Source organism: Bos javanicus, chromosome 23, assembly GCF_032452875.1.
Source record: "Bos javanicus breed banteng chromosome 23, ARS-OSU_banteng_1.0, whole genome shotgun sequence".
NCBI classification, from domain to species: Eukaryota; Metazoa; Chordata; class Mammalia; order Artiodactyla; family Bovidae; genus Bos; species Bos javanicus.
This window is the reverse complement of record NC_083890.1, coordinates 34,842,867-34,862,516: the sequence shown is the minus strand read 5'-3', so window position 1 is coordinate 34,862,516 and position 19,650 is coordinate 34,842,867. Positions and strand designations below refer to the sequence as shown.

Below are 19,650 nucleotides of genomic sequence, written 5' to 3'. Positions count from 1 at the left end.
TCTTGTACCTACTGCTAGATGAAAATATGTCTAGTAAAGACAGGGTCAGTGGGAGTTTGTGGTGTGGATCTGAGTTTTAGCCCCATCTCTGCGCTTACTTCCTTTTTAAAACTATAATATGGAAATATCCCTTTGCTTTTGACTTCAGTCCTAAAATCTAAAGACACCGTGTAAACAGTGGAAACATTTTTCTTTTTTTTTTCTTACATAGACTAAAACTTACATCACCATTACATTCATCTTCCTGAAAACCAAGAAAAAAAAAAATCAGTTTCAACCAATAGTCAAGAGACAGGTCTACCTTTTCATATCTGATGACGGTGGAATCATTTTAACTCTTTAACTCTGTGTTTCAGTTTTATGATTCATTTGTACTTATATGCTGTGCTAAGTCACTTCAGTCATGTCTAACTCTGTGACGCTATGGACCATAGCCCACCAGGCTCCTCTGACATAGGATTCTCCAGGCAAGAACACTGGTGTGAGTTGCCATGCCCTTCTTCAGGGATCTACTCAGGAATCAAACCCGTTTCTCTTATATCTCTTGCATTGGCAGGCGGGTTCTTTACAACTAGCACCACTTGGGAAGCCATATAGATACGGTGATAATGTAGCAAAACGTACTCTTTCCTTTCAATTACCAATGGTAATATGAGAAAAAACAAAAATGAGGTTAATATAAATTTTCTCGATCATTTTAGTTAGGTGTTACAATGCTTACTTTTGCAAATTTGCGTTTTGTTTTTTTTTAATTCTGGGGGAAGACATTGTTTTAATTGATTTGGGTTCCTAGATAACTTTCACAGATAGCACAGAAGGTAACATACATTCCTGCATAAAGTTCTCAAGTAAGAAAATGAATTTAAGATTAACAAGGGGTAAGGAGAAGGAAATGGCAACCCACTCCAGTGTTCTTGCCTGGAGAATCCCAGGGACGACGGAGCCTGGTGGGCTGCCGTCTCTGGGGTCGCACAGAGTCGGACACAACTGAAGCGACTCAGCAGCAGCAGCAGCAATGACTATATACGGAGAAGGCAATGGCACCCACTCCAGTACTCTAGCCTGTAAAATTCCATGGATAGAGGAGCCTGGTGGGCTGCAATCCATGGGGTCGCTAAGAGTCAGACACGACTTCCCTTTCACTTTTCACTTTCATGCATTGGAGAAGGAAATGGCAACCCACTCCAGTGTTCTTGCCTGAAGAATCCCAGGGATGGGGGAGCCTGGTGGGCTGCTGTCTATGGGGTCGCACAGAGTCGGACACGACTGAAGCGACTTAGCAGCAGTAGCAGTAGCAAGGACAGTGGGGAGGGATAGATTTGGAGTTTAGGACTGACACGTACACATTACTCTCTTTAAAATAGATACTACTATATAGCATAGGGAACTCTGCTCAACATTCTGTAATAACCTAAATGGGAGATGATTTGGAAAAAGAATAATTACATGTATATGACTGAATCACTTTGGTGTATACCTGAAGCTAACACAACATTGTTAATCAACTATGTTCTACTGCAAGGAGATCCAACCAGTCCATTCTGAAGGAGATCAGCCTTGGGATTTCTTTGGAAGGAATGATGCTAAAGCTGAAACTCCAGTACTTTGGCCACCTCATGGTGGAAAAGACTCTTGGAGTCTTTTGGAAGAGTCATTGGAAAAGACTCTGATGCTGGGAGGGATTGGGGGCAGGAGGGGAAGGGGACAACAGAGGATGAGATGGCTGGATGGCATCACCGACTCGATGGACATGAGTCTGAGTGAACTCCGGGAGTTGGTGATGGACAGGGAGGCCTGGCGTGCTGCAATTCATGGGGTCGCAAAGAGTCAGACATGACTGAGCGACTGATCTGATCTGATCTGACCTGATATAAAATAAAAATGCTTTAAAATATATACTTTTAAGAACATAGACCATCTTCTCAGTGTTCTTCTCAAATTTTTAAACTTAATTCCTCTTATTTTTCCTTAGGGATTGTTTTCTAAAGAGGTAAAGAAAAAAATTTAAAAAGTTGTCAAGATGGTTATTTTGAATATTGTATTCTAATTTTATTATTGCCATGTTCCCCCTTTAGTCAAGTAAACTTAACTTCTTTTACATTATTTTTTGCCCCCTTTGCCAATTATGTAATTGTAATCATTTCAGATGCTCTAGTCGAGTGTCTTTGTACATATTCAAAACCATTTACTTCATCTTATTCACTTTAAAAAAATTTTTGAATGCAATTAAAAAGCTGTATGGTATACAAGTTATACCAAAATTAAATGTTCTAGGAAAGTTATTATATAGCAAAATTCATGGAGAAGGTTTAGGTTAAATAGATGAACACTTCAACAGGGTTTAACTTAGATTTACTTATTTATGTACTGATAAACAACCTGATTTATATCATGAATGAATTGTCAAAGTTTAAAGAAATAAACATAAAAAAAGAAGAGAAAAACAAATAGTTGAGAGAGAGAAAGAGTAAAGCAAATATAAGGGCACACTTAAATGAACTCCTGCTGCTGCTGCTAAGTTGCTTCAGTCGTGTCCGACTCTGTGCGACCCCATAGATGGCAGCCCAACAGGCTCCCCCGTCCCTGGGATTCTCCAGGCAAGAACACTGGAGTGGGTTGCCATTTCCTTCTCCAATGCATCAAAGTGAAAAGTGAAAGTGAAGTCGTTCAGTTTTGTCCGACTCCTAGTGACCCCATGGACTGAAGCCCACCAGGCTCCTCCATCCATGGGATTTTCCAGGCAAGAGTACTAGACTGGGTTGCCATTGCCTTCTCCTAAACTCCTAGACATATAGAATTAAAGAGCCTCTTGATGAAAGTGAAAGAGGAGAGTGAAAAAGTTGGCTTAAAACTCAACATTCAGAAAACTAAGATTGTGGCATCCAGTCCCATCACTTCATGGCAAATAGATGGGGAAACAATGGAAACAGTAACAGACTTTATTTTGGGGGGCTCCAAAATCACTGCAGATGGTGACTGCAGCCATGAAATTAAAAGATGCTTGCTCCTTGGAAGAAAAGCTATGACCAACCTAGATAGCATATTCAAAAGCAGAGATATTACTTTGCTAACAAAGGTCCATCTAGTCAAGGCTATGTTTTTTTCAGCAGTCATGTATGGATGTGAGACTTGGACTCTAAAGAAAGCTGAGTGCTGAAAAATTGATGCTTTTGAACTGTGATGTTAGAGAAGACTCTTGAGAGTCCCTTGGACTTCAAGGAGATCCAACCAGTCCATCCTAAAGGAGACCAGTCCTGAATATTCATTGGAAGGACTGATGCTGAAGCTGAAACTCCAATACTTTGGCCACCTGGTGCGAAGAACTGACTCATTAGAAAAGACCCTAATGCTGGGAAAGATTGAAGGCCAGAGGAGAAGCATATGAAAAGGACGAGATGTTTGGATGGCATCACCAACTCGATGGACATGAGTTTGAGTAGGCTCTGAGAGTTGATGATGGACAGGGAAGCTTGGTGTGCTGCAGTCCATGGGGTCGAAAAGAGTCGGGCACAACTGAGTGACTAAACTGAAGTGAACTGGAGACATATAGAAGTGTAAATATATGTAATAGATATACTGTAGTTAAAAAAGTAAGCCACAAATTTTGCCTCAAAGCTTTTAGCTGTTTAAGTAAAAAGGGCATTTGTATCAATTATAAGAATCACAGTATTCCTAAGATTTCAGAATGAAAATGAAATAGAAAACAGTAATTGAGGAAAAAATAATCCAAAAGTAGAAATCTGAGGTTTTTCTCTCATCACTTCTCATAAAGTATTGAATAATGTAATAGAAATATGCCTATGGTAGGTATAGTGGTAATTTTACTGGACTGTTTCTGATGGTGCTTTTTAATACAGACAACTGATATAAAGTTATGGACAATTAAGTGAAAATCAATGAAAATATCAAATATTGTGGTTGAATGCCCAGCTCTTTAGTTTGATACAAGTGTGTTAGTCGCTCAGTCGTGTCCAACTCTTTGTGATCCCAAGGACTGTGGCCCATGAGGTTCCTCTGTCCATGGAATTTTCCAGGCAGGAACACTGGAGTGGGTTGCTATTTCCTTCTTCAGAGGATTTTACCCGACCCAGGAAATCAAATCTGGGTCTCCTGCATTGCAGGCAGACTCTTTACCATCGGAGCCACTAGGGAAAATAGTTAAAATATATAAAAGAATAAATGTTTAGCATGCTCATCAACCTATTTCTGTTGTTTAGTTGATCAGTCATGTCTCTTTTGCAACCCCGTGGACTGTAGCCTACCAGGCTCCTCTGTGCATGGATTTCCCAGGCAAGAATACTGGAGTGGATTGCCATTTCCTTTCTCCAGGGGATCTTTGTGACCCAGGAATTGAACCCTCATGTCCTGCTTTGCAGATGGTTCTTTACCGCAGAGCCACCAGGGAATCTCTCAGTCTGTATCTAGAAATAATTCGCTATCACTCGTGTTTTGAAAAGGATTAAATAACAAAGACTTAAACATTTTCACCTGCCTGAAAAAATGTGTAGTGTAGCTATTGGGCACTGCAGATTAAATGCTGAATCATATTCCTCAAAACTCTATTAACAAAGATAGAGTCTTCACCTGCCTCTCTTATCAGATCTACAATCAGACCTAATCTTAAGAAAAGGTGAAAGTGAAAGTCGCTCAGTTGTGTCCTTCTCTCTGTGACCCCATGGACTATACAGTGCAGTTCAGTTCAGTTCAGTTGCTCAGTCGTGTCCGACTCTTTGCGACCCCATGAATAGCAGCACACCAGGCCTCCCTGTCCATCACCAACTCCCGGAGTTCACTCAAACTCATGTCCATCGAGTTGGTGATGCCATCCAGCCATTTCATCCTCTGTCATCCCCTTTTCCTCCTGCCCCCAATCTCTCCCAACATCAGAGTATTTTTCAATGAGCCAACTCTTCACATGAGGTGGCCAAAGTACTGGAGTTTCAGCTTTAGCATCATTCCTTCCAAAGAATACCCAGGACTGATCTCCTTTAGAATGGACTGGTTGGATCTCCTTGCAGTCCAAGGGATTCTCAAGAGTCTTCTCCAACACCACAGTTCAAAAGCATCAATTCTTAGGCGCTCAGCTTTCTTCACAGTCCAACTCTCACATCCATACATGACCACTGGAAAAACCATAGCCTTGACTAGACGGACCTTTGTTGGCAAAGTAATGTCTCTGCTTTTGAATATGCTATCTAGTTTGGTCATAACTTTCCTTCCAAGGAGTAAGTGTCTTTTAATTTCATGGCTGCAATCACCATCTGCAGTGATTTTGGAGCTCCCAAAAATAAAGTCTGACACTGTTTCCACTGTTTCCCCATCTATTTCCCATGAAGTGATGGGACCAGATGCCATGATATTTGTTTTTGGAATGTTGAGCTTTAAGCCAACCTTTTCAGTCTCCTCTTTCACTTTCATCAAGAGGCTTTTTAGTTCCTCTTCACTTTCTGCCATAAGGGTGGTGTCATCTGCATATCTTATACAGCACATGGACTTTTCCAGGCAAAAATACTGGAGTGGGTAGCCATTCCCTTCTCTAGGGGATCTTCCCAACTCAGGGATCAAACCCAGGTCTCCCGCATTGCTGGTGGATTCTTTACCAACTGAGCCAGCAGGGAAACCTTAAGAAAAGGTATGGATAAGAAATAAATCATCAGCCCAAAGGAATAACCGAAATCCCTCTTTTCAATTTAGGGACTATCAAAGTCCCTAAAACATGTAGTTCTACTGTACTTGTTTGGAAATTCTCTCTGGGGTTAGCCACAGATTTCTTTAGAGAGATAAACTCAAATTCCAGTAGAATCAGTACCACTGATGTTAACAAAAGGTAGACACAGACACTGATATTCACGGCAAGATGTGTTTCAATAGAAATATCTGGTTTTTAGTATATTTGAGCTTTGAGCACCAATCACAATTAATAACCTGAAAGTGATTTGAAACACACACAGTGGTCTGTAAATATAGTTTTGATTTGTTTGGCCCGCCTCAAAATTAAAAATGAAATACTACTACTCATTTGCCAAACACTTCAACTGTTTGGTCAGATTCATTTTGAGAGAATCTGGAAGATGTTTCATTACTTTAAATGTTGCCTTTTTAGAAGAAAGCGTAGGCTTGCTCCCCACCCCCATGCCCCAAGAGAGTTCTAGTATAAAATAGAATTCTCCTGGAAAAAATTTCCACGTCTGTATTCTCAAAGAAATGTAATGTCTTATTTGCCCCCTCAGCTCCATTCCAGGGCCACACAGCAGTTTTGTTCTATTGCTTATTTTATTCCCCCCTCCTGTAACCTCTCATTCTCACAGCACTGAAAGAGTTTAAACAAAAATGACTTTGTTTGGTTCTGCAGAATTAACACGACACTCGGGCTTATTTCTAATTGACTGCAGATGTTCTTTAAGCAGAGAAAAGCCTCAGCCTTGCGTGCATAATTTTTCCATGGTCCTAATGGAGAGAAGTGAGTCCAAAATTAGCAACTTTTTTAAAGTCAAATCTGGCTATCTGTTGCTTAGACTTTGTTTTTTGGTGTTGCTTTGTTTTGTTTTCAATTTTCCAAGGGCATCCAGACAGAAGATCTTTCAAGATCTTTACAGAGAGGGCCACTATGTTTCCAGGAAACTTACAAAAGAAAGAAATCCAAACCAATCATTGTGGCAGTGCATTTATGTCTCCCCTCTACTCTACGGTTGTCTTAATAATAAGACACTGTCCTTGAGAATTGTTGCTGCTCAGAAACAGGACTTTTAAAAAACTCACCAAAAAGTGTTGATCTCTATGCAGCAGAGTGGCAAGTTTTGAAGAGAATGAGGTCAACCCAAGGGTTCTGTTTCGACTGTCTCGAGTCTGAGTTGCTGACATGGATAAACTTGTGAAAACCAGCTGAAGAAAGGGACGCTCTGTGTTCTTTCGACTCCTGGCTTCAACAATTTGCCTCACAATATGTTACAACCTCATTGTTTCTTCCAGATCCAAGGCCATGTGTTTATGTGTCCAAACAACAGGTTTTGAGGCTGCTTATGTTGCTTTTAAAAATATCACTTTAAATATTGAGAACCTCAGAACTAAGTGTACCATGTCTCTGGTCCAGAGACCTGACCATGGGACCCACTAGGGAAAAAATGCATGGGCCCAAAGAAATTCATGTTTTAGGTATAGGAATGTGTGTCCTATTTTCTTTTTTGTAAAAATTTCAGGACAGTTAGGCAAACTTTCAGAATGTGTGATTATATCTAATGTGAAAATACATAATCGCTCAAAATTACATGTTAATAACTGAGAACAAAATGTTTGAATGTAGTTGTTATGCCACTAAGTTGTGTCTGACTCTTTGCGACTCGATGGACTACAGCATGCCAGGCTTCCCTATCCGTCACCATCTCCCAGAATTTGCTCAAATTCATGTCCATTGAGTCGGTGATGCCCTCCAACCATCTTATCTTATTTCCCCCTTCTCCTCCTCCTCTTAATCTTTCCTAGCATCAGAGTTTGATGATAGAGTTCAGTTCAGTTCAGTGGCTCAGTCGTGTCTAACTCTTTGCAACCCAATGTACTGCAACACACCAGGCTTCCCTGTCCATCAGCAACTCCTGGAGTTTGCTCAAACTCATGTCCTTTGAATCAGTGATGCCATCCAATCATCTCATCCTCTCTTGTCCCATTCTCCAGCCTTCAATCTTTCCCAGCATCAGGGTCTTTTCCATTGAGTCAGTTTTTCACATCAGGTGGCCAAAGTACTGGAGCTTCAGCTTCAGCATCAGTCTTTCAATGAATATTCAGGACTAATTTCCTTTAGGACTGACTGGTTGGATCTTCTTACTGTCCAAGGGACTCTCAAGAGTCTTCTCCAACACACAGTTCAAAAGCATCAATTCTTCAACATTAAGCCTTCTTTATGGTCCAACTCTCACATCCATACATGACTACTAGAAAAACCATAGCCTTGACTAGATGGGGCTTGTTGGCAAAGTAATGTCTTTGCTTTTTAATATGCTATCTAGGTTGGTCATAGCTTTTCTTCCAAGGAGCAAGCATCTTTTAATTTCATGGCTGCAGTCACCATCTGCAGTGATTTTGGAGCCCCCTCAAAATAAAGTTTGCCACTGTTTCCACTATTTCTCCTTCTATTTGCCATGAAGTGATGGGACCAGATGCCATGACCTCAGTTTTCTGAATGTTGAGTTTTAAGCCAATTTTTTCACTCTCCTCTTTCACTTTCATCAAGAGGCTTTTTAGTTCTTTGCTTTCTGCCATAAGGGTGGTGTCATCTGCATATCTGAGGTTATTGATATTTCTCCCGGCAATCTTGATTCCAGCTTGTGTTTCTTCCAGCCCAGCGTTTCTCATGATGCACTCTGCATATAAGTTAAATAAAGCAGGGTGATAATATATAGCCTTGATGTATTCCTTTCCCGATTTGGAATCAGTCTGTTGTTCCATGTCCAGTTCTAACTGTTGCATCTTGATCTGCATACAGATTTCTCAGGAGGCAGGTCGAGTGGTCTGGTATTCCCATCTCTTGTAGAATTTCCCACAGTTTAGTCAAATGCTTTGGTGTAATCAATAAAGCAGAAGTAGATGTTTTTCTAGAACTCTCTTGCTTTTTCAATGATCTAACAGATGTTGGCAATTTGATCTCTGGTTCCTCTGCCTTCTCTAAATCCAGCATGAACATCTGGAAGTTCATGGTTCATGTACTGTTGAAGCCTGGCTTGGAAAATAAAGGGAGGGGATAATACTGTTAATGAACATAGAAGTCAGCCCTGGGTTTATTTGTTTTTTAATATTTATTTATTTATTTGGCTACACTAGGTCTTAGCTATGGCATATGAGATCTAGTTGCATGACCAGGAATTGAACCTAGACCCCAAGCACTGGATGCATGGAGTATGAGCCACTGGGCCACCAGAGCAGTCCTCAATCCCTGCTTTAGGTTTAGGATTAGAGTCAGATATTCCTATAAAGAAGGGGATTCCTGAATTCACCAGCATCCTCAGTTCCTCCCCCAACCTGCTGACATGAGAATATCTACCCTGGAGTCTTTCTGCTGCCCTGCAGTCACTGGCCTCTTATTGATTTCAATACTATGCTTGCATTTTGCAAAAGTTCACCTGCAAGTATAGCATGAACATTAGGTTTTAGTGACCTAGAAAACATGGTTTTGCCATGGATTTTGCCTCCATGGAATTATTTTCAAGAATTCAGTTATACAGTACTTCAGGTCTTAATTTAGGTAGAGGAAGCATCCTCTGGCATATGGTTTAAAATAAGACTTCTCAGCAGAGGCTGGGAAGCGTAGGTGACTGACGTAGCCAGCGTTTAGGCCAAGCTGCCACAGTGCTACAGGCAGCAGTGTTGGGGCTTCAGGAGACAGCACTAAAAGGGAAGATAAGCAGGATTGGAACAAGGAGAAGAAAGACATTGAGCGAGGTGGTAATTCAGAGATTACCGCCCACTTTGACCAAAGAGCAACTTCAGGAACATCTTCAGCCTACGCCTGACCATGATTATATTGAGTTTTTTTCTAATGATATTACTATGTATCCTCATGTGTATGCAAGAGCATACATCAACTTTTAAAGCCAAGAGGACATTATTTTGTTCAGGGATTGTTTTGATGGTTATGATGGTTATTCCTTGACAATAAAGGTCAGGAATATCCTGCCATCATAGAATTTGCACCTTTTCAAAAAGCTGCAAAAAAGAAGACTAAGAAAAGAGATACTAAAATCAGGACTATTGATGATGATCCAGAATATAGAAAAATTTTGGAGAGCTATGCTGCAGATAATGAGAAAATGACGTCTACTCCAGAGACACTGCTAGAGGAAATAGAAGCAAAAAATAGAGAACTAACAGCTAACAAGGCATCTCCACTTTTGAGCTTCCTGAAAAACAAGCAGAAGATAAGAGAAGAAAGGAGGTGGCGAGAAATAGAAGGAAAAAGACAAAGAGAAGGAGAGAGGCAGAAGTGGAAAGAAGAAGAGAAACAAAAACAGATATAGAAAAGCTAAAGAAGATAGACAGAGTTCCAGAAAGGGACAAATTAAAGGATGAACCAAAGATTAAGCTGCTCAAGAAGCCAGAAAAAGGAGATGAAAAAGAATTGGACAACAAAGCTCAAGAAATTAGACAAAGAGAATCTGAGTGATGAAAGAGCCAGTGGGTAAAGTTGTACATTGCCCAGGAGTTCTGAGGGTGAATTTAAAGATGAAAAGCCTAAGAAACCTGAAGATGAGCGTGGCAGAGAATACCGGGAGAGGGAGCGGGATTATGAATAGGTCCAAGAGTGCATCCGGCGGGAGAGAGAGGCTGAAGAGGCAGGAAGAAGAGATCCACAGGCAGAAGGAGCACTATGAGAAGGAGAAGGCTTGCAAGAGAAAGGAAGAAGAAATGAAGAAGGAGGAAGAAGCACTTTGGGAAAAAGGAAAGAAGCCTGAAGGTACAGAGCCAGTATGCAACTCAGAAAAAAAAAAAACTGAAAAGAAAGAAGTGGTTAAGAGAGATTGCATAAGAAACAAGGATTGCCTAGCGATGCAGCTTTACCAGCCAGGAGCTCAAAGCCGAAATCGGTTCTGTACCTCTGAGACCAGCACCAGGACTGGAGATTCAGCCATAGAGATAAAGCAGGAAAGTGGTATTAACCATAGAATAGAAGGAAGGGAGGAGTGATAAGTCCAGATGGCCTTAGGTGTCCTGACTGTCTAGGCAGCCAAAGAGGACGGAATTAAGCAATCCTAAAGTGCCTTCGGGGCAAAGGAATAGAGAGAGAGAGAAAAGGGGTGCTGTGCTGGTGGGGTACACTGCAGAGGAGTAAGTTTTGTGTCAAAGCAGGAACCTGATTGCAGGTTCAGATTGGAAGTGCAATTTTCATTTTTTATGCAGTTTTCTACAAATTAACTTTAAAATGTCAGATAAAGCTGATGGGGAGAGGACATACATCAGTTTGCAGGCAAGAAATGTCACGAGAGGACTTATTTAAGTATGACCTGAGAAGAAGACATGAGAACTGGCTTTAAAATCAAAAGGTTTTCTTAATCCTGGATTGAATTTTCTTAAATTTCAATTGAGCAGAGTCACTGTGAAGTCTCGTTCAGATCTAGTTATAGTCATTGTTGGTGATAACTGTTGACTTTGTGTAGTGTAGAAGCAAGAAGCATGTAATTGTAATACAAGTACAGTGAAGGATATAACACATCTTCATTTATGCAGAAATTTAAACAATCGTGTCATGTCAATATCTTTTTTTTAATTTAATTTTATTTTTTAACTTTACAATATTGTATTGGTTTTGCCATATATCAAAATGAATCTGCCACAGGTATACATGTGTTCCCCATCTTGAATCCTCCTCCCTCCTCCCTCCCCATACCATCCCTCTGGGTCATCCCATTGCACCACCCCCAAGCATTCAGTATCGCGAATCGAACCTGGACTGGAGACTCATTTCATATATGATATTATACGTATTTCAATGCCATTCTCCCAAATCATCCCACCCTCTCCCTCTCCCACAGAGTCCAAAAGACTGTTCTATACATCAGTGTCTCTTTTGCTGTCTCGTATACAGGGTTATTGTTACCATCTTTCTAAATTCCATATATATGTCCTAAAGTTTTAGGATTAGTTTAGGAACCACTACCCACTCCAGTATTCTGGCCTGTAGAATTCCATGGACTGTGTGGTCCATGGGGTCGCAAAGAGTCGGACACGACTGAGCGATTTTCACTTTCACTTTAGTTCTTTGTTTGATTACGTGAGATTAGTGTAAAAAATTTTTTTAAAAACATATCATTTTGCCTTTAGCAATTTTTATATTCATGAAGTTTAACCCTTAGTTGGTGCTTGACAATCCAGTCTTTGCTTGACCTTAGGTTTCATGAGCTGAGTGCCTACCTTCTCCAGAAAGGAAATTGCACCAATATTTGTTCCAGTTAAATAGCAACTTAGCTTGTCTTGCATTGATGTCAATAAATAACAGCACTCAAAAGAAAGAAAGAAAGAAAGACTTTTCAACAAAACTTAACATTTGGGGAGAAAGAGGAAAAATATATATTAATCTCCTTTTGTTGCTAATTTATGATAGACCTTCCAGAAAGGCTCTATTACAAAATCAAAGTAGGTTACAGCTTTGAGAAGCTGAAAGTGGAATCTTACTTCTAGAGAATGAGTTCTTCTCTTGCTCAAATAATGTTATGAAAACAGAAAGGCCACAGAGCATATCCTACTGCTTTTTTGCCACATTGTCTGATAATGTTATAAATAAATTACTTATCTCATGAAACATTAAACATGTAGGAATGTCTGAATTTGCCAATGATAAGATACTACCCTGGAGAGTTGGAAAGTTTAAAAGGATTAAGCCTATCTCCATAAATATAAGAAGATTTGGGGCTTTAATGATAAATAATTAGTATGTTATCTGAAAGCAGTTATCTGAAATTAGTAGTTATCAGAAAGTGTTATCTGAAATAATAATATGAAAGTTTAAGAGAAAAAAATTGTTGGTGACAAGAGAAAAGTCTTTATAAATACCATCCACTCAAGATTTCTTACAGATTAAGAGATGTTAAGCCTCAATATGTCAAATATCATATCTGTTTAACCTGTTATTTTACCAAGCAAAGGCCAAGATGAGTTGAATATGTGTGTGTGCATGCCAAGTCTCTTCAGTAGTGTCCAACTCTTTGTGACCCTATGAATTGTAGCCCGCCAGGCAACTCTTGTCCATGGGATTCTCCAGGCAGGAATACTGGAGTGAGTTGCCATGCCTCCTCCAGTGGTTCTTCCTAACCCAGAAACCTGCATCTCTTACATCTCCTGTACTAGCGCCACCTGGGGAAACCCTGAGTTTAATATCAGTTCAGTTCAGTCACTCAGTCGTGTCCGACTCTTTGCAACCCCATGAATCGCAGCACGCCAGGCCTCCCTGTCCATCACCAACTCCCGGAGTTCACTCAGACTCACATCCATCGAGTCAGTGATGTTATCCAGCCATCTCATCCTCTGTCGTCCCCTTCTCCTCCTGCCCCCAATCCCTCCCAGCATCAGAGTCTTTTCCAATGAGTCAACTCTTCGCATGAGGTGGCCAAAGTACTGGAGTTTCAGCTTTAGCATCATTCCTTCCAAAGAAATCCCAGGGCTGATCTCCTTCAGAATGGACTGGTTAGATCTCCTTGCAGTCCAAGGGACTCTCAAGAGTCTTCTCCAACACCACAGTTCAAAAGCATCAATTCTGCGGCACTCAGCCTTCTTCACAGTCTGACTCTCACATCCATACATGACCACAGGAAAAACCATAGCCTTGACTAGACGAACCTTTGTTGGCAAAGTAATGTCTCTGCTTTTGAATATGCTATCTAGGTTGGTCATAACTTTCCTTTCAAGGAGTAAGTGTCTTTTAATTTCATGGCTGCAGTCACCATCTGCAGTGATTTTGGAGCCCCCAAAAATAAAGTCTGACACTGTTTCCACTGTTTCCCCATCTATTTCCCATGAAGTGATGGGACCGGATGCCATGATATTTGTTTTCGGAATGTTGAGCTTTACGCCAACTTTTTCACTCTCCTCTTTCACTTTCATCAAGAGGCTTTTCAGTTCCTCTTCACTTTCTACCATAAGGGTGGTGTCATCTGCATATCTGAGGTTATTGATATTTCTCCCGACAATCTTGATTCCAGCTTGTACTTCTTCCAGTCCAGTGTTTCTCATGATGTACTCTGCAGATAAGTTAAATCAGCAGGGTGACAATATACAACCTTGACATACTCCTTTTCCTATTTGGAACCAGTCTGTTGTTCCACGTCCAGTTCTAACTATTTCTTCCTGACCTGCATACAGGTTTCTCAAGAGGCAGATCAGGTGGTCTGGTATTCCCATCTCTTTCAGAATTTTCCACAGTTTATTGTGATCCACATAGTCAAAGGCTTTGGAATAGTCAATAAAGCAGAAATAGATGTTTTTCTGGAACTCTCTTGCTTTTTCCATGATCCAGAAGATGTTGGCAATTTGATCTCTGGTTCCTCTGCCTTTTCTAAAACCAGCTTGAACATCAGGAAGTTCATGGTTCACATATTGCTGAAGCCTGGCTTGGAGAATTTTGAGCATGACTTTACTAGCATGTGAGATGAGTGCAATTGTGCGGTAGTTTGAGCATTCTTTGGCATTGCCTTTCTTTGGGATTGGAATGAAAACTGACCTTTTCCAGTCCTGTGGCCACTGCGGAGTTTTCCAAATTTGCTGGCATATTGAGTGCAGCACTTTCACAGCATCATCTTTCAGGATTTGAAATAGAGTTGAATATAGGTACTAACAAATTATAAAGTCTACATAACATTTAGAAAGAGAAAAAAACACCAAAAACATGAGAAAACCAGCCAAAACATGCTTCCTTCAAAGCTTGAAGGAAAAGGGGATTATTTTGGATGCATGTTCATCTTCTAATAGCAGCAGAGAAAGACCTGAATTATCCGTAATCAAGGAAGACCTTTTAAAACAATCTCAGCCAGGAAGGCTAACTCAAAATATTGTAACTAGTGAATCATTTTTGTTTTTTTCCATGCAATACCAGAGCCTTAGCATACTGACACTCATGGATTTATACCCATGGAACAAAGACTTTCTCCAGTGCCTTAGATGTTCAATATTAAGCAGTTCCAAATGCACTTAATTTTTGGTTTCTTTTTCTTCAAGTTTCAGTCACTATCTGTTATCTGCTCTATTTATTTACTTCTAAAACACATAGCTAATAGCTTTTCACTGAATAATACCTGCTTTTAAAGAGGACTCATAGTGTGCTATTATCAGGTTATCTTGTAATTGATTGTTTTTAACGGATGGGTCTTTTTGTTTAACTAAGGATTTCTGACCTTTAAGACTGTTAGTATTTCTAGGTGATATTTACTCTGTTGATCTCTGGCTTTCATTGTTTCTTTGCATTCCTTGTGTGTAGTGTCTATGTTTAAACTGGTGATTTCATGTATTTTGAAACTAAACACTCAATCTCTTCGGTTTGTATACTTTCTGGTCTGGGCCTATGGAAAGACTCTCCCAATGCATTACAGAGATGTTGAAATTTTGGTTTCAGATAAACTCTAGTGCTCCTTGTTGGAGGAGAGGAGCCCTTTGATGTGGCTTAGCAACTCTGCTTTATTTTCTATTTTTATTTTTGTTCATTATAGCTAATAATATCAGCCTAATAGCTAGTAATATTGGCATTTCAGAAAGGAGAAAACAATTTTTTGACAATATCTCCACACTATGGATTATTTGCTACTTTCTGGGAATGATAAGGCTAAAATGGCACAGTTAAAGTAACGCTATATATTTCCCCAAGGATAAGATTGGGTTACAAATGATTTACCAGATGGTCTGAGATCAAGTCTCCTAGGTTGGGGATAAGACAGAAGATATGCCCACAGTTAGCAGTGAAATAAAGTTTAAAAATGCTTAAGGAGGTTCTAAAGGAAAGAATCAAATAAAGGGGTGTGTTAACATAAAAAGGGTCAGTGGAATGAATGCTTTTTATCTTAATAATTTGTTTCACCCTTATGGGCTCATAAACCCATAAGCAAAGTTGAACCTCCAGTGTCCATTACCTGGAATTCTGAGACTAATGCCTTCTGCTCTCAGCCCATCTGCCTGGATTCAGGCCTGTCCCATGGCACGGCCCCCAGAGTGAGGAGCCGAAATGGGAGTGGCATCATGACTCTGACTCAGTGCACCCTAAAGTGGATGCCATCTGGTCTTCCCCCATGACTGCTATGTTAGCTACGCAATGCTATTCATGGAGAACTTGGGAATCTCTCAGGCGGGGTCTTTGAAGAATAAAAGCAGTAATCAAAAGTGAGGTACTTAAACTGCCCTGCAAGCAAGAAAATGCAACAAATACCACTCCATTTCCTGGCTTTCAAAACTTGGGGGGAAAAAAAATAAGAGATTTAGCACCAAAGTGCATTTAAGAAAGTAAAATCAAGACAGTATAGCTGAAGCTGGGGGAGGAGGGAACACACGGAGTAAAAATTCCCTCAGAGCCCACGGAAAGCAATAAGAGTTCTCATTTAACCTCAGAAAATGACTTGAGAATCACTTGTACTTTGAAACGATTCTAAATTGCAAACTAATTTCCCAGTGGGATATGTTGATGGTCTACTGTACACAGCATAAATAATGAGTTTGCAGCCAGGACCCCAAATAAAGCAGTGCATGTTTGTGGAATTTATGAACCATTTTTTTCCCCATCTGACATCGCAATGTTAATGCTTCCAGTTAGGAGTTTTACTGTGTCAGCAGGTGAATTCCCTGGCAGTAAGTCAAGCTTTAATGGAACATGCTGGTAGGAATGATTATGCTGCTGCAGTATAAAACCCCAGCGTTGGTATTAGGCTTCTAGAACACATGGGCACAGCCTGCTACCTACCCTGACTGCAGATGTTCTTGGCTGTTTGACTTTAATGCTACACTTCAAATTGACCACGAGGAAGTAAGATTTCTATCTTATAAAGAATCTTAGAACTGGAAAATCTAGCCAAACCTGCTTTTCTATATAAGAAAGAAATCAGAGGCCTGAGAAGTTACATGGCTGATGAGACGATATCCACTGTAAGTGGGGGAACTGGGATGCTAAATTAGACTCCGCTGGTCCTTCAGTTCTCTGTTTCTGTCTCTTTCAAGGCTACTGCCTTTTGCTGAAAAAGAAAAAGGTGAGTATAATACATTTTATAAATGTGCTTAAGAAAAGCAGACAAAAATACAAATTTGAAGCATAACTTCATAACAGAAAACGAAGTGTACAACCCGGTATATATGAGTATTCAGACATCTCTGACTACAGTGAAAAATGATTTTTTACAAAGCTTCATCCTCAAAGTTAAAAATATTACTAGACCAGATGTCATGAGTTAATATGATGCTGATAAACAACTCGCTGAGGTGAAGACCAAATGGTCCTTACCTGCCTGTAGAAACAATGGATGTTTCCTAAGAAAAGCTTGTGTGCCATGTGTGTTAGGAAGGGGTAGCCAGGTTATACTCAGCCATACCTCTTCTGAGATCATTTGAGTGTGTCTCTACTGTGGAAGACACATGGTTTCCTCCACAGGAGCAATGTCCAAATTCTTAACCACTTATCCCAGGGTGTTTCCTCTGCTACATGGTATGGTATGGATTCTGCCCCTCAGAACAGTTCCAAGCACCTTGCCATTCACATAAGTTGGCAACTAGTGTTGCTCTATTATATCTTCATTAGACCCCTCCCCAAACCTAAACGTAAGATCTGAGTTCTAGCCTAGCCTGAGGATTTGTGCCACCATTCTAAGCATCCCACCTGGACTTGGGTGTCAATGAGCAGTCCTCTCCTCATCAGCTCCTTTTCCTCTTCTTTCCGTCAACTAGTCAACCTCTTTTCAAATCTTCTACTTGACTCCTTCATTGTCATTCTTTATAGATAAACATCCTTTTCCATTTTCATAAAGAAAGTCAAGAACACCTCAAACTGGGACTTCCTTGGTGGTCCAGTGGTTAAGACTCTGCACTTTCAGGGCAGGGGGTGTGGGTTCAATCTCTGCTCAGGGAATTAAGACCCTACACTCTACATTGTTGTTTACTCGCTAAGTCATGTCCGATTCTTTCGTCACCTCACGGACTGTAGCCTGCCAGGCTCCTCTCTCCATGGGAGACCCAGAGTTAGAACCCACAACTCCTGTGGCTCCTGCATTGGCAGGCCGATTCTTTACCACTGAGCCACCTGAAAAGCCCTTCAGATACTTTCCCCTTATACATTTTTAGTACACGCTTTAGAACTTAATTTTCACAGATTCAAGCATCAATAATAATACACTTCCCAACTTGAAGATGATGCTTGCTCCCAAGACCAGCCTATTCTTATTTCTAGCAGTCTATAATATGTACACAGGTAGAACTGTTTATATACAAAGTGCAAAGAGAGGATTTAAAAACCAACCATGTATGAATCACAAAAAATATTAAAATCTAAAAATGCTTAAACATGTCCTTCAGAATCCAAAGGCAGTAAATAAAAATATATTTAGAGCATCTGTCCAAAGACTGCCATAAAAGGTATCTAATGGTGCTGGAGATTCCTTTTGCATTTGTTTTGGTATTTGTGGACAGAACTGTGAGTGAGACATAAGCCGGTCAGTGCCCATGTTGTGAAGAGCTCTGAATGTGTTCATATACTTCCAGAGTCACACGTTCCACAACCCTCCAAGTATTATAAAATCTTTAAAGATAAGGTTTAATATTATTATTCTAAAATATATGCTTCCAAGTGCTAAGTTCTTCATAGCGTATTATGTCTTATGTCAGGGTACTGGTGACAGAAGGACTAAATCTGCTCATTTACATCCACAGTTGGAAACAAAGCTAGTTTCAGCCAACATAACTCAGCTGACATTATTCTAAAATATCCTCCTCCCACGTGAAGTAGGATTTCATATTTGCAGAAAATATTTATCCCAAGCTGCAAGCAATATTACAGTGACTCTTTGTTTCAAACTATTCATCACCATATTTAGATAGGTTTAAATGCCAAGTCAGGTGTCTTTCAACACATTGTAAGAATGAGGAAAATGGTGGAAAAGATTATGCATTCTTTAAAAGTGCACTGATTTAATCAATTTGTAAAGGCTATCAGTGGGACAGCAGCATATCCTGTACTTACCAACTTTTGACCAAGCAGATGGTCATTTTGTCACTGGTTAACTTGGATGGATCTGTGTGGATCCATGACAGTGTGATCTGGACAATTTTGTCAGGAGCTCAGGGAAGTGGGGCATTCAGTCATCTAGTCTTCACATTTGCTTGAATGCTAGGTGGAAAATATGAAGACATTTTATTGTCTGAACTGTGTCTGTGTCTGTGTCCTGAGCCCTACAGTGATATTCAAAGTCAAATTGCTTTCTCTTAACCTTCATCACAGCATGATTTTTAAATTAAAAAGAAGCATTTGCCCTTTCCCTTTTAGTTGCTAATTATCCCTTAGGTAAAAGGGATGAAAAGTTAAGCTGCAAAACCCAGTAATACAGATTTTTTTTTTTTTTTTTGCAGAAAGCAATGTTTTAAATTAACTCATTTATTTCTTTTATAAGTCCTATTACTGATACCTACAATGTATCTGTCACAGAACTGGGCAAAAGGAATGCAAATACAGAGATATCCCCTCTGCTTCCAAGAAGGGTATAAATTCTTGGACAAAAGAAAAGTGAAATGTTAGTTGCTCAGTCATGGATGACTCATTGCAACCCCATGAATTGCAGCCTGCTAGCCTCCTCTGTCCTTGGTATTTTCAAGGCAAGAATATTGGAGTGGGTTGCTATGCCCTTCTCCAGGGATCTTCCCAAATGACTCAGGGATCAAACTTGGGTCTCCTGCATTGCAGGCAGATTCTTTACTATCTGAGCCACCAAGATTCAGGAAGGTATAATTTCTTGGAGAAGACACACAGAATTAGGTAATAGTGGAATATGGTAAGTACTTTAGTGGTAATATGAATAAATACCATGAAAGTGAAAATGTTAGTTGCTCAGTTGTGTCTGACTCTTTGTGACCCCATGAACTGTATGGCCTGTAGCTTGCCAGACTTCTCTGTCCATGGAATTCTCCACCCAAGAATACTGGAGTGGGTTACCATTT

General features: G+C 40.1%; 1 pseudogene; it reads left to right on the top strand.

Moving 5' to 3' along the window:
- Window positions 1-8,881: 8,881 nt before the first annotated feature.
- On the top strand, window positions 8,882-10,671 carry LOC133236012 (regulator of nonsense transcripts 3B-like; annotated as a pseudogene).
- The last annotated feature ends 8,979 nt before the right edge of the window (window positions 10,672-19,650 follow it).